Source organism: Rhinopithecus roxellana, chromosome 2, assembly GCF_007565055.1.
Source record: "Rhinopithecus roxellana isolate Shanxi Qingling chromosome 2, ASM756505v1, whole genome shotgun sequence".
Taxonomy (NCBI): Eukaryota; Metazoa; Chordata; class Mammalia; order Primates; family Cercopithecidae; genus Rhinopithecus; species Rhinopithecus roxellana.
This window is the reverse complement of record NC_044550.1, coordinates 9,476,531-9,492,423: the sequence shown is the minus strand read 5'-3', so window position 1 is coordinate 9,492,423 and position 15,893 is coordinate 9,476,531. Positions and strand designations below refer to the sequence as shown.

Sequence of the window (15,893 nt, the reverse complement as noted above, 5' to 3'; positions counted from 1 at the left end):
TTTCAACAAATAGGAAGTTACATCTTGGAGTCAAATATCTAGGCTTAAACTTCTGAGGAGTCAGGAAGAAAGAGTGCCTCCCTCCTTGATGTTTATATTTCAAAAAATGTTTTCAGAGTTCCCCATGTAAGACATTCCTGGGATCAAAACTGGCAAGAGGCTCATTGAATTTTAAAAAGATTTGCATATATCTCAAAGAGACAGAGAAAAACTTCTACAATTTCAGGTATTCTAATAGAAGACAAGTAGTTCTTCAATGGTTGAGAAAGGAGTTCTCTTTCCCTTTGGCACCAGGGAAAATTTTTAATGTAAATATTTTTTAGATTTGTATCTACCCTATATTCAGCACCATTTTTACCAGATGACCATCTAGGTGTGCACTGAGTGCTTTAAAGAGGAAATCGCTATAGCATTGTAAATTGTACTTTATTGGCAACTAGTCATGGAAGTATTCTTTACATGCAATGATAAAGTTGGTACAACTTTTACCATTTATCCTAGGGCATCATTTATTCTCTTCACTGTCCTCTTGCCTTTTAATTGCTTGCTTTCATTATTATTGCCCCATTGAGTTCATCTTCATCACTGCCACTCAAGAGTTCTTTGCAAACCTGATCATGTTACTTTTCTTCTCAAATTCTCCATTAGGTTTTCTGTGCTTTCAGAATAAATTTCACACTTGTTTTCACATTATATGGAGAGTATTGTATGCTTTCTTTTGCCTACCTGTCTGACTTGCTTCCTTACACTTGCACCACTCTTTAGCTATAAGTTAAAATCTTTAGTTAAGCGCATCATGCCTTCTTAAGTCTCTGTGCCTTAGCATGTACTCTTGCTTTCATGCTAAGCATTCTCCCTTCTTCATATAAACTAATATAATGCCTGTTTATTATTCAAAGATTCAGCTGATACTTTATCTCCTCTGAGAGGTCATTTCTTTCTATGTATAGCTTCTGTCCAGTGACTCTTTTTGATTCTCTCTCCTATGTCTTCTGCATTTCTGTAACTCTGGCACCAAGTCCAAAGCATTTGGTGCCCAAATTTTACCAAATAAATGTTTGATAACTTTAAAAAGGAATAAGTTCTTTGAGGTAGGTCATCTAATTCTGTTGGGGGGCTGAGGTAAGAAGAAGCTGGAAATTTGTTTAACATCTTTTGTTTTTTAAAGAGGAAAATTAAGAAGCTGATAAGCTGTTTTCTTCTTGGGTAAAAAAGCCCAAGATTGCCAATATGTGGGCTTTCTGTGGAGTAACTTTCTTTTAAAGTTACTCCATCTCAGTGAGTATGGGTTTGGAGTAACTTTAAAAGAAAATTTTCTGCCAGAATTTGAAATGGTGGACTTAGGTCTCTGCCAAGATGAGGTTAACACCTCACCAGAGTTAGAATATGTTAAGAAATACAATAATCCTAAGTATAAAAATTTGGAAAAAATAATCAAAAAAATTGCAAGTTAGTGAATCAGAAAGAGAAGAGAAGAATGCATTTGCCAAGTAAACTGAGGTCATATGAACTAAATTCCTTATGCTGTAAATGGGTTTAGCTACGTATTTACTTGCCTTTTAATAGGTTTAATTATGTGCTTTTTGCCAATGACTGGTGTTTCAGAAATGGGAACTTCAACATCAGAAAAGGGAAAGGATATGGGAAGTCCTAAATCTAAGCTCTTTGAAGGAGAGATGTTTAGAGATATTAAAGGTTAGGAACACAGAAAAAGGGCAGTGGAAATTGGCATGTTAGTTTTCAGATTTCACGCTGCATATGTTGCCTGTTTGGTACTAACCTATACATGCAGACAGTACTTTGTGAGCTGTTTTGTGTTATTACTTCCATTATAACAGTGAAACCAGGAGATACATGGAAGCAATACTCCTTCACTGAGTTTTAAAAAAGTTATCCTAGTGTCTCTATAATGTAACCAATTACTTAGTGGAAATGTACAGTTAGAGGCTGAAAATGGCTATCATTTTTGGGAGGGATGGAGGAAGAGAATCTAATAAAGTGGCACACAGAATAGTAGAATATAAGTAATGGCATGGAAATTAAGAAGAGAGAGAGGGAATAATTAATATTGCCAATGGCTGAAGAGAGGTTAAGTAGAATGAAGACTAAAAGAACTCATTGGCTTTGCCAAGTAGAGAACTATTGGTGGTCTTAGCAAGAACAGTTTATGTAGAATGATGAGGGTAGAAAATGTGGAAATCAGCCTGTCATAAATTAGAATAAATGAGAGGAGGAGTGAGAATATCAATAACATCACTATCATATTTATGTATCCATAACCAATGTGTAATATTGGATTGTATTTGTAAAAAATTTACAGATTATATATCTAGATAATGCTATACTAACTGGCATTGAAATCTATCCTTCTTGAGCTAACACAGCTGTAGGAAAATGAATCTTCCCTGGATTTCTTGGTGTTCCTATGAGGTCCTGACCATCTAAACTACAGAAATTGATACACTATGAGATAATGTTTGCTTTATTTCCCCCAGAAAAAAATGTTCTCTTCATATGGTATGGATACTAGATCTGCAGTCTTTTGTTTCCTTAATTGTAGTCAGTTGATCCCATCTAGAGATTAAGAGTTCTCCTAATTTACCCAGAGCCAAACACTTACATTCTGGGGTAGGGACCTTCACCCTCTTCAGAAAGAAACCTTTGAAGGAAATAAGAGAATTATTTCCCTGTATGTTTACATTTCAAATGAAGAGAAAACCCTGAGTAGTAAACTCAGAGATTCTAGTGTTATTTTCCCTCTAGAAGCATATTTACACTCAAGTATAAGAACTCAAAATTCTTTCCCTTTTCTTCCCAATGTGAATATGCTTACATTAGGAATAAAAGGTTTTCCTCCCTTAATTTAAGAGGGAAGGAGGGACAACTGTCCCTCTACTATATAAGCCCCTAGATCCATATTTTCAGAGTCTCTCTCCCACGGTACCATCTTTGCATATGTGTGGAACTATCTATTTGACTATACGTGGCCTCTCATCTGGTCACCTAGGTGGTACTAGCCTTGGGGGACCAGTGCTACAATGTTACTCTGGCTGCTGTTATTGTAAGAAAATAAAGCTCTGATTTCTGTTCCAGATGTCTGATATATCTACTATTATCTATTTATCTGTCTCTCTATCTGTCCATCTGTATTAGTCTGTTTTCACAATGCCAATAAACACATACCTGAGACTGGGCAATTTATAAAAGAAAGAGGTCTAATGGACTTACAGTTCCAAATGGGTGTGGAGGCCTCACAATCATGCTGGAAGGCAAGGAGGTGGAAGTCACGTTTTACATGGATGGCAGCAGGCAAAGAGAGAGAGCTCGTGCAGGGAAATTCTTGTTTTTCAAGCCATCAGATCTAGTGAGACTTATTCACTATCATGAGAACAGCATGGGAAAGACTCACCCCCATGATTCAATTACCTCCCACTGGGTTCCTCCCATGAACTGTGGGGATTGTGGGAGTTACAATTCAAGATGAGATTTGGGTGGGGACACAGGCAAACAATATCACCATCTATCTATCTATCTATCAATATATAAATGTGAAAGTAGGGTAACATCTCAGACTCATCACAGTTTCTGACTTACCATCAGCTAGACCATGTTTTCTTGACCATCATATAGTTGCCATAGATGAACAACTGAGTTCTAGTTATTGCAATGTGAGTGGAAATGATGTCTGTCACTTCCAGGCCTGATTCTTAAACATTATTTGTTTTGTCCTCTATGTATTTTCTCTTTCTGTTCAACTGGGATTGCCAGAGATCTTGGAAACCACTTTTTGAAAATGGCTGATTTGCTATGAGTCTGGGTTTCTGAAAGACTGCCTACTTACCCACTCCTCTCACCTCCTTTACCTTGCTGGCCAGAAACATTGATTCTTCACTACTGTTTGAGTGAGACATAAATTTCTATTTTGTCTATTTGCTAGAGCAGTTAAGAACAATGCTATATTTACACATGATAGAGTGGGTAAGAGCTTATTTTAGGGACAGATTGCATGTAAATAAATTACTAACTGTTTGATCTTCAGCAAAATACTTAATCTTTCTGTTCCTCATTTGCTCATCTGTAAACTGGGATAACTCTTAGGGCTTTTCTTGAGATTAAATTAATATATTTAAAGTGCTTAGAACAATGTCTAGCACATAGAAAATAGCCTGAAATACTTTGTTATTATTATTATTATACATTCATTACTTGATTTTTCTCTTAAGATAAGTTTTCAAGAATAATCTCTGTAGACAAATGTAGATTTAGTTCATTTATTTTGATGATTAGATTATATTCCATTTTATTAAGGCCCATACTTAGTTATTTCTTGAATACAAACTATAAGAACACAAGTGTGAAGAACATGTAACAACTTCAGAATTGTAGTTATTTCTGTGGAAGAAAGAAAGAGGGGAGGGGATGCAATTGTGATGGAATTTTGATAATTATGGGTGGTAAATACATAGATTTCTTTTATATTATACCTGTATTTTCTCCAATTTTGAAATACTATATAATTAAAATAAGTTGCACATTACTTTGTATGAACTTTTTCTAACAAACAATAAATTTTCATATAAATTAGTGCATTTTACTCATTTATAGCTTTTTTTCTAAGTCATTTATAAGTTTTGTGTTTTTCTGTACCATTAATGGAATAGTGCAGTTTTGAATATAGCCCAAAGTATTCAATTCTTAAACATGGATGGTATAAATATGACATAGTAAACTTAATCCAACTATTAGTATTGCTATATTTTGTTGAATCTAATATACCATCAAGTGTAAAAAGCCTCATTTTACATAGCATTAAGAAAGAAAAATATTCTGAGTTTAAGAAACCATGAAGTATAAGATGCATTCTAATTTCAGAGATGTTAAAATGTAAAAAAAAATGGTGTATTGGAAATAATAAAATATATTTTTTCTAATAGCAATTTTCATTTCTTCAATAGACATGAATATCAAAGAATTAATTTAGTTTGTTTTTTAGTCAGCTTTACTGAAGTATGTTTTACATAAAATTTTTAAAACTAAATTTAAAGTTTCAATTTGATGAATTTTGATAGCTATATTGTGTAGTAGATCATTTTCATCACCTCTTTACTATAAGTTTCCTTTCTGTGACCCCTTACCTGTAACAACCACTATTCTGGTTTTGTAGTTAAATTTTTCCTTTTCTAGAAGTTCATTTAAATGAAATGATACCATATGTAGTCTTCTTGGTCTGGGTTTTTTTTTCCGTAGGTTATTGGCATATAGACAGGTGGTATTTGGTTATATCAGTATACACTGCACCTTATTTGTAGTCTTTTATCCCTCCCCCCACTCCCACCCTTCCTCCCAAGTCCCCACAGTCCATTGTATCGTTCTTATGCCTTCGCATCCTCATAGCTTAGCTCCCACATATCAGTGAGAACATACAGTGTTTGGACTTCCATTCCTAAATTGCTTCACTTAGAATAATAGTCTCCAGTCTCATCCAGGTCACAGAAAATGCTGTTAATTCATTCTTTTTTATGACTGAGTAGTATTCCATTATATATATATATATATACATATATATATATACCACAGTTTCTTTATCCACTCATTGATTGATGGGCATTTGGGTTGGTTCCATGATTTTGCAATTGTGAATTGTGCTGCTATAAACATGTGTGCACAAGTATCTTTTTCATATAATGACTTCTTTTCTTCAGGGCAGATACTCAGTAGTGGGATTGCTGGATCAAATGCTAGTTCTACTTATAGTTCTTTAAGGAGTCTCCACACTGTTTTCCATTGTGGCTGTACTAATTTACATTCAAAACAGCAGTGTAGAAGTGTTCCCTGTTCACTGCATCCATGCCAACATCTACTGTTTTTTGGTTTTTTTATTATGGTCATTCTTGCAGGAGTAGGTGGTATCACAGTGTGGTTTTGATATGCATTTCCCTGATCATTAGCAATGTTGAACATTTTTTCATGTGTGATGGTCATTGTACATCTTCTTTTGGGAATTATCTATTCGTGTTTTTAGCCCACTTTTTGATGGGATTATTTTTTTCTTGCTGATTTGTTTGAGTTAATTGTAGACTCTGCATATTAGTCCTTTGTCAGATGTATAGATTATGAAAATTTTCTCCCACTCTGTGGGTTGTCTGTTTACTCTGGTGACTGTTCCTTTTGCCATGCAAAAGCTCTTTAGTTTAATTAACTCTCAGTTATTTACTCTTTTTTATTGCATTTGCTTTTGGGTTCTTGGTCATAAAATCCTTGCCTAAGCCAATGTCTATAATCTTCTGGAATTTTTAGTTTCATGTCTTAAATTTAAGTCCTTAATCAATCTTGAGTCGATTTTTGTGTAAGGTTAGAGATGAGGATTCATTTTCATTCTCCTACATATGGCTAGGCAATTATCCTAGCACTATTTGTTGAAAAGGGTGTCTTTTCACTGCTTTATGTTTTTGTTTGCTTTGTTGAAGATAAGATGGCTGTAAGTATTTGGGTTTACTTCTGAGTTCTCTATTCTGTTCCATTGGTCTGTGTGCCCATTTTAATACCAGTAACATGCTGTTTTGGTGACTATGACCTTAAAGTATAGTTTGAAATCAGGTAGTGTGATGCCTCCAGGTTTGTTCCTTTTGCTTAGTCTTGCTTTGGCTATGCAGGCTCCAAAAAAAATTTTTTTTTTTATAATTCTGTGAAGAATAATGGTGGTATTTTGATGGGGATTGCATTGAATTTGTAGATTGCTTTTGTCACTATGGTTATTTTTACAACATTGATTCTATCCATCCATGAGCATGGGATATGTTTCCATTTGTTCATAATGTCTATGATTTCCTTCAGCAGTGTTCTGCAGTTTTCCTTGAGAGGTCTTTTGCCTCCTTGGTTATGTATATTTCTAAGTTTATTCTATTTTTATTTATTTATTTTTTTGCAGCTGTTGTGAAAGGGGTTGAGTTCTTCATTTGATTCTCCACTTGGCCACTGTTAGTGTGTAGAAGAGCTACTGATTTTTGTACATTAATCCTGTTGCTGAATTCTTTTATGAGTTCTAGGAGCTTTCTGGAGGAGTCTTTAGAGTTTTTGAGGTAAATGATCATACAGTCAGCAAACAGTGACAGTTTGACTTCCTCTACGCTGATTTGGATGCCCTTTATTTCTTTCTCTTGCCTGATTGCTGTGACTAAGCCTTCCAGTGCTATGTTGAAGAGGAGTGGTGAGAGTGGGCATCCTTCTCTTGTTCCAGTTCTCAGAGGGAAGGCTTTCAACTTTTTCCCATTCAATATTATATTGGCTGTGGCTTTGTAAGAGATGGTTTTCATTACATTGAGGTATGTCCCTTGTATGCTGATTTTGCTGAGAGTTTTAATCAAGGGATGCTGGATTTTGTCAAATGCTTTTTCTGCATCTAGTGAAATGATCATGTGATTTTTGTTTTTAATTATGTTTATGTGGTATATCACATTTATTGACTTGAGTATATCAAACCATCCCTGCATCCCTGGTGTGAAACCCACGTGATCATGGTGGATTATATTTTTGATATGTTGTTGGATTTTGTTAGCTAGTATTTTGTTAAGAATTTTAGGACCCAGAGCAAGATAGCCAAATAGGAACAGCTCCAGGCTCTAGCTCCTAGCGTAAGTGACACAGAAGACTGCAGGTGATTTCTGCATTTTCAACTGAGGGACCAGGTTAATCTCACTGGGGAGTGCCAGACAATCAGTGCTGTTCAGCTGGTGCAGCCGGACCAGTAAGAGCTGAAGCAGGGCAGAACATCGCCTCACCTGGGAAGCGCAAGGGGGAAGGGAATCCCTTTTCCTAGCCAGGGGAACTGAGACACGTAACACCTGGAAAATCGGTAGCTCCCACCCTAATACTACGCTTTACCAAGGGTCTTAGAAAACGGCACACCAGGAGATTATATTTCATACCTGGCCTGGAGGGTCCCACGCACACGGAGCCTCCCTCATTGCTAGCACAGCAGTCTGCGATCTAACTGCGAGGCAGCAGCGAGGCTGGGGGAGGGGCGCCTGCCATTGCTGAGGAAAACATAGCCTCCAGGAAGCTTGAACTGGGTGGAGCCCACAGCAACTCAAGGAAGCCTCCCTGTCTCTGTAGACTCCACCTCTGGGGACAGGGGATAGCTAAACAAAAAGCAGCTGAAACCTCTTCAGATGCAAATGACCCTGACAGCTTTGAAGAGAGCAGTGGATCTCCCAATATGGAGGTTGAGATCTGAGAACAGACAGACTGCCTGCTCAAGTCGGTCCCTGACCCCTGAGGAGCCTAACTGGGAGGCATCCCCCACTAGGTGAAGACCAACATCCCACACATCACACGGTGGGGTACACCCCTGAGACGAAGCTTCCAGAGCAAGAATCAGACAGGAACACTCACTGTTCAGCAATATTTTATCTTCTGCAACCTCCGCTGCTGATAACCAGGCAAACAAGGTCTAGAGTGGACCTCAAGCAATCTCCAACAGACCTACAGTTGAGGGTTCTGACTGTTAGAAGGAAAACTAACAGAAAGGACACCCACACCAAAACCCCATCAGTACATCACCATCATCGAAGACCAGAGGCAGATAAAACCACAAAGATGGGGAAAAAGCAGGGCAGAAAAGGTGGAAATTCAAAAAATAAGAGTGCATCTCCCCCTCAGAAGGAACGCAGTTCATTGCCAGCAATGGATCAAAGTTGGACAGAGAATGACTTTGATGAGTTGAGAGAAGAAGGCTTTAGTCCATCAAACTTCTCAGAGCTAAAGGAGGAATTGCGTACCCAGCACAAAGAAACTAAAAATCTTGAAAAAAGAATGGAAGAATGGATAACTAGAATAATCAATGCAGAGAAGGCCATAAACGAACTGACAGAGGTAAAAACCATGACACGAGAAATACATGACAAATGCACAAGCTTCAGTAACTGACTCGATCAACTGGAAGAAAGAGTATCAGCGATTGAGGATCAAATGAATGAAATGAAGCGAGAAGAGAAACCAAAAGAAAAAAGAGGAAAAAGAAATGAACAAAGTCTTGAAGAAGTATGGGATTATGTGAAAAGACCAAATCTACATCTGATTGTGGTGCCTGAAAGTGAGGGGGAAAAGGGAACCAAGTTGGAAAACACTCTTCAGGATATCATCCAGGAGAACTTCCCCAACCTAGTAAGGCAGGCCAACCTGCAAATTCAGGAAATACAGAGAATGCCACAAACATACCCCTCGAGAAGAGCAACTCCAAGACACATAATTGTCAGGTTCACCAAAGTTGAAATGAAGGAAAAACTGTTAAGGGCAGCCAGAGAGAAAGGTCGGGTTACCCACAAAGGGAAGCCCATCAGACTAACAGCAGATCTTTTGGCAGAAACTCTACAAGCCAGAAGAGAGTGGGGGCAATATTCAACATTCTTAAAGAAAAGAATTTTAAACCCAGAATTTCATATCCAGCCAAACTAAGTTTCATAAGTGAAGGAGAAATAAAATCCTTTACAGACAAGCAAATGCTTAGAGATTTTGTCACCACCAGGCCTACGCTACAAGAGACCCTGAAGGAAGCACTAAACATGGAAAGGAACAACCGGTACCAGCCATTGCAAAAACATGCCGAAATGTAAAGACCATCGATGCTAGGAAGAAACAGCATCAACTAACGAGCAAAATCACCAGTTAATATCATAATGGCAGGATCAAGTTCACACATAACAATATTAACCTTAAATGTAAACAGACTAAATGATCCAATTAAAAGACACAGACTGGCAAACTGGATAAAGAGTCAAGACCCATCAGTTTGCTGTATTCAGGAGACCCATCTCACATGCAGAGACACTCATAGGCTCAAAATAAAGGGATAGAGGAAGATCTACCAAGCAAATGAAGAATAAAAAAAAGCAGGGGTTGCAATTCTACTCTCTGATAAAACAGACTTTAAACCATCAAAGATCAAAAGAGACTAAGAAGGCCATTACATAATGGTAAAGGGATCAATTCAACAGGAAGAGCTAACTCTCCTAAATATATATGCACCCAATACAGGAGCACCCAGATTCATAAAGCAAGTCCTTAGAGACTTACAAAGAGACTTAGACTCCCATACAATAATAATGGGAGACTTCAACACCCCACTGTCAACATTAGACAGATCAACGAGACAGAAAGTTAACAAGGATATCCAGGAATTGAACTCATCTCTGCAGCAAGCAGACGTAATAGACATCTACAGAACTATCCACCCTAAATCAACAGAAGGTACATTCTTCTAAGCACATCACACTTACTCCAAAATTGACCACATAATTGGAAGTAAAGCACTCCTCAGCAAATGTACAAGAACAGAAATTATAACAAACTCTCTCTCAGACCACAGTGGAATCTAACTAGAAGTCAGGACTAAGAAGCTTAATGAAAACCGCTCAACTACATGGAAACTGAACAACCTGCTCCTGAATGACTACTGGGTACATAACGAAATGAAGGCAGAAATAAAGATGTTCTTTGAAAACAATGAGAACAAAGATACAACATACCAGAATCTCTGGGACACATTTAAAGCAGTGTGTAGAGGGAAATTTATAGCACTAGATGCCCACAAGAGAAAGCTGGAAAGATCTAAAATGGACACTCTAACATCACAATTAAAAGAACTAGAGAAGCAAGAGCAAACACATTCAAAAGCTTGCATAAGGCAAGAAATAACTAGGATCAGAGCACAACTGAAGGAGATAGAGACACAAAAAACCCTCCAAAAAAATCAATGAATCCAGGAGTTGGTTTTTTGAAAAGATCAACAAAATTGATAGACCACTAGCAAGATTAATAAAGAAAAAAAGAGAGAAGAATCAAACAGATGCAATAAAAAATGATAAAGAGAATATCAGCACTGACCCTACAGAAATACAAACTACCATCAGAGAATACTATAAACACCTCTACGCAAATCAACTAGAAAATCTAGAAGAAATGGATAATTTCCTGGACACTTACACTCTCCCAAGACTAAACCAGGAAGAAGTTGAATCCCTGAATAGACCAATAGCAGGCTCTGAAATTGAGGCAGTAGTTAATAGTCTACCAAGCAAAAAAAGTCCAGGACCAGACGGATTCACAGCTGGATTCTACCAGAGGTATAAGAAGGAACTGGTACCATTCCTTCTGAAACTATTCCAATCAATACAAAAAGAGGAAATCCTCCCTAACTCATTTCATAAGGCCAACATCATCTTGATACCAAAGCCTGGCAGAGACACAACAAAAAAAGAGAATTTTAGAACAATATCCCTGATGAATATGGATGCAAAAATCCTCAATAAAATACTGGCAAATCGAATCCAGCAGGACATCAAAAAGCTTATCCACCATGATCAAGTGGGCTTCATCCCTGAGATGCAAGGCTGGTTCAACATACACAAATCAATAAATGTAATCCAGCATATAAACAGAACCAAAGACAAAAACCACATGATTATCTCAAAAGATGCAAAAAAGACCTTTGACAAAATTCAACAGCCCTTCATACTAAAACCTCTCAATAAATTCGGTATTGATGGAACGTATCTCAAAGTAATAAGAGCTATTTATGACAAACCCACAGCCAATATCATACTGAATGGGAAAAAACTGGAAGTATTCCCTTTGAAAACTGGCACAAGGCAGGGATGCCCTTTCTCATCACTCCTATTCAACATAGTCTTGGAAGTTCTGGCTAGGGCAATCAGGCAAGAGAAAGAAATCAAGGGTATTCAGTTAGGAAAAGAAGAAGTCAAATTGTCCCTGTTTGCAGATGACATGATTGTATATTTAGAAAATCCCATCATCTCAACCCAAAATCTCCTTAAGCTGATAAGCAACTTCAGCAAAGTCTCAGGATACAAAATCAATGTGCAAAAATCACAAGCATTCTTATACACCAGTAACAAACAAACAGAGAGCCAAATCATCAATGAACTCCCATTTACAATTGCTTCAAAGAGAATAAAATACCTAGGAATCCAACTTACAAGGGATATAAAGGACCTCTTCAAGGAGAACTACAAACCACTGCTCAGCAAAATAAAAGAGGACACAAACAAATGGAAGAACATACCATGCTCATGGTTAGGAAGAATCAATATCGGGAAAATGGCCATACTGCCCAAGGTAATTTATAGATTTAATGCCATCTCCATCAAGCTACCAATGACTTTCTTCACAGAACTGGAAAAAACTGCTTTAAAGTTCATGGAACCAAAAAAGAGCCCACATTGCCAAGACAATCCTAAGTCAAAAGAACAAAGCTGGGGCATCACGCTACCTGACTTCAAACTATACTACAAGGCTACAGTAACCAAAACAGCATGGTACTAGTACCAAAACAGAGATATAGACCAATGGAACAGAACAGAGTCCTCAGAAATAATACCACACATCTACAGCCATCTGATCTTTGACAAACCTGAGAGAAACAAGAAATGGGGAAAGGATTCCCTATTTAATAAATGGTACTGGGAATATTGGCTAGCCATGAGTAGAAAGCTGAAACTGGATCCTTACCTTACTCCTTATACGAAAATTAATCCAAGATGGATTAGAGACTTAAATGTTAGACCTAATACCATAAAAACCCTAGAAGAAAACCTAGGTAATACCATTCAGGACATAAGCATGGGCAAGGACTTCATGTCTAAGACACCAAAAGTAACAGCAACAAAAGCCAAAATTGACAAGTGGGATCTAATTAAACTAAAGAGCTTCTGCACAGCAAAAGAAACTACCATCAGAGTGAACAGGCAACCTACAGAATGGGAGAAAATTTTTGCAATCTACTCATCTGACAAAGGGCTAATATCCAGAACCTATAAAGAACTCAAACAAATTTAGAAGAAAAAAACAAACAACCCCATCAAAAAGTGGGCAAAGGATATGTACAGACACTTCTCAAAAGAAGACATTGATGCAGCCAACAGACACATGAAAAAATGCTCATCATCACTGGCCATCAGAGAAATGCAAATCAAAACCACAATGAGATACCATCTCACACCAGTTAGAATGGTGATCATTAAAAAGTCAGGAAACAACAGGTGCTGGAGAGGATGTGGAGAAATAGGAACACTTTTACACTGTTGGTGTGACTGTAAACTAGTTCAACCATTGTGGAAAACGGTATGGCGATTCCTCAAGGATCTAGAACTAGAAATACCATATGACCCAGCCATCCCATTACTGGGTATATACCCAAAGGATTATAAGTCATGCTGCTATGGATACACATGCACACGTATGTTTACTGCAGCACTATCCACAATAGCAGTGACTTGGAATCAACCCAAATGTCCATCAGTGACAGACTGGATTAAGAAAATGTGGCACATATACACCATGGAATACTATGCAGCCATAAAAAAGGATGAGTTTGCGTCCTTTGTAGGGACATGGATGCAGCTGGAAACCATCATTCTCAGCAAACTATCGCAAGAACAGAAAACTAAATACCGCATGTTCTCATTCATAGGTGGGAATTGAACAATGAGATCACTTGGACTCGGGAAGGGGAGCATCACACACCAGGGCCTATTATGGGGAGGGGAGAGGGGGAGGGATGGCATTGGATGTTTTACCTGAAGTAAATGACGAGTTGATGGGTGGTGACATGTTGATGGGTGCACCACACCAACATGGCACAAGTATATATATGTAGCAAACCTGCACGTGGTGCACATGTACCCTAGAATTTAAAGTATAATGCTAATTTTAAAAAAAAGAATTTTAGCATCTGTGTTCATCAGGGATATTGGTCTGTAATTTTCTTTTTTTGTTATATCCTTTCCTGATTTTGGTATTAAGGTGATGCTGACCTCATAGGATGAATTAGGGAGAGTTCCCTCTTTCTCTGTCTTGTGGAATAGTGTCAAAAGGATTGGCACCAATCTTCTTTGGATGTTTAGTAGAATTCTACTGTGAATTCGTCTGGTCCTGAACTCTTTTTGTTGGTAATTTTTAAACTACCATTTCAATCCCACTACTTGTTATTGGTGTGTTCAGGGTATCTAATTCTTCCTGATTTAAGCTAGGAGAATTGTATTTTTCCAGTAATTCATGTATCTTTTCTAGGTTTTCTATTTGATGTGCATAAAAGTTTACATAGTAGCCTTGAATGATCTTTTGTGTTTCAGTGGTGTCAGTTGTAATATCTCCTGTTTCATTTCTTAATGAGGTTACTTGAATTTCTCTCTTTTTCATTAATCTTGGTAATGGTCTTTCAATTTTATTTATCTTTTCAAAGAACCAGCTTTTTGTTTCATTTATATTTTGTATTTTTTTTTTGTTTCAATGTCATTTATTTCTGCTCTGATTTTCATATTTCCTTTCTTCTGCTGAGTTTGGATTTGACTTGTTCTTGTTTCTCTAGTTCTTTGATGTATAACCTTAGAATGTCTGTTTGTGCTCTTTCAGTCTTTTTAATGAAGGCATTTAGGGCTATGAACTTTCCTCTTAGCACCACCTTTGCTGTATCCCAGAGGTTTTGATAGGTTGTGTCATTATTGTCATTCAGTTTGAAGAATGTTTTAATTTCTAACTTGATTTAGTTTTTGACCCAATGCTCATTCAGGAGCAGGTTATTTAATTTCCATGTATTTGCATGGTTTTAAAGGTTCCTTTTGGAGCTGATTTCCAGTTTTATTCCACTATGATCTGAGAGAGTGCTTGATATAATTTCAAATTTCTTAAATTTAATGAGGCTCACTTTGTGGCCTATCATATGATCTATCTTGGAGAAAGTTCCATGTGCTCTTGAATAGAATGTATATTCTATGGTTGTTGGATGGAAAGTTCTGTATATATCTGTTAAGCCCATTTGTTTTGTGGTATTTGTTTCATGGATTCAACAAAGAATCCATTGTTTCTTTGTTGACTGTATGTCTTGATGACCTGTCTAGTGCTGTAATTGTTTTATAAATTTGGGAGCTCCAGTGTTATGTACATACATGTTTAGCATTATGATATTTTCCTGTTAAACAAGGCCTTTTTACCATTATATAATGTCCCTCTTTGTCTTTTTTAACTGCTGTTGCTTTAAAGTTTGTTTTGTCTTCCGTAAGAATAGCTTACTTTTAGTGTCCATTTTCATGAAACGTCCTTTTCTACCCCTTTAAGTTTATGTGAGTTCTTATGTGTTAGGTGAGTCTCCTGAAGGCAGCAGACAATTGATTGGTGAGTTCTTATCCATTCTGCAGTTCTGTATCTTTTAAGTGGGGCATGTATGTCATGTGTATTCAATGTTAGTATTCATCATGGTATTTGTTGCCTGTGTACTTTGGTTTTTTGGTTTCCGTTTTTGCTTTTCAAATTGTATTTCTGTTTTATAGGTCCTGCCTGACTTACGCTTGAAAGAGGTCCTGTTTTGATGTGTTTCCAGAATTTGTTTCAAGATTTAGAGCACCTTTTTAGCAATTCTTGTAGTGATGGCTTGGTGGTGGTTAATTTCTCAGCATGTATTTGTCTGAAAAAAACTGTATCTTTTCTTCATATATGATGCTCAGTTTTTCTGGATACAAAATTCTTGGCTAATAATTGTTTTGTTTGAGGAGGCTGAAGATAGGACCCCAATCCCTTCTAGCTTGTAGGGTATCTGTTGATAAATCTGCTGTTAATTTAGGTTTTCTTTCATAGGTTACCTGGTGTTTCTGTCTCACAGCTCTTAAGATACTTTCCTTTATTTTAACTTTAGATAACCTGATGACAGTGTACCTAGGTAATGATATTTTTGCAACGAATTCCCCATATGTCCTTTGTACTTCTTATATTTTGTTATCTAGGTCTCTAGCAAGGCCAGGGAAGTTTTCTTTGATTATTCCCCCAAATATGTTTGCCAAACTTTTAGATTTCTATCCTTCTTCTGGAAAACCAATTATTCTTAG

At 37.1% G+C, this 15,893-nt stretch overlaps 1 long non-coding RNA gene across 1 annotated transcript in view; it reads right to left on the bottom strand.

Annotated features, from left to right (window-relative positions):
* Positions 1-2,279: 2,279 nt before the first annotated feature.
* The window catches only part of LOC104675613, a 56,108-nt gene continuing 42,494 nt past the window's right edge, over positions 2,280-15,893 (bottom strand). Inside the window, exons 4-5 of the long non-coding RNA XR_749806.1 lie at positions 2,621-2,659; positions 2,280-2,441 (exon numbers count right to left, since the gene is read on the bottom strand). This is a non-coding gene — a long non-coding RNA (uncharacterized LOC104675613). The remainder of the gene's footprint in view (positions 2,442-2,620; positions 2,660-15,893) is intronic.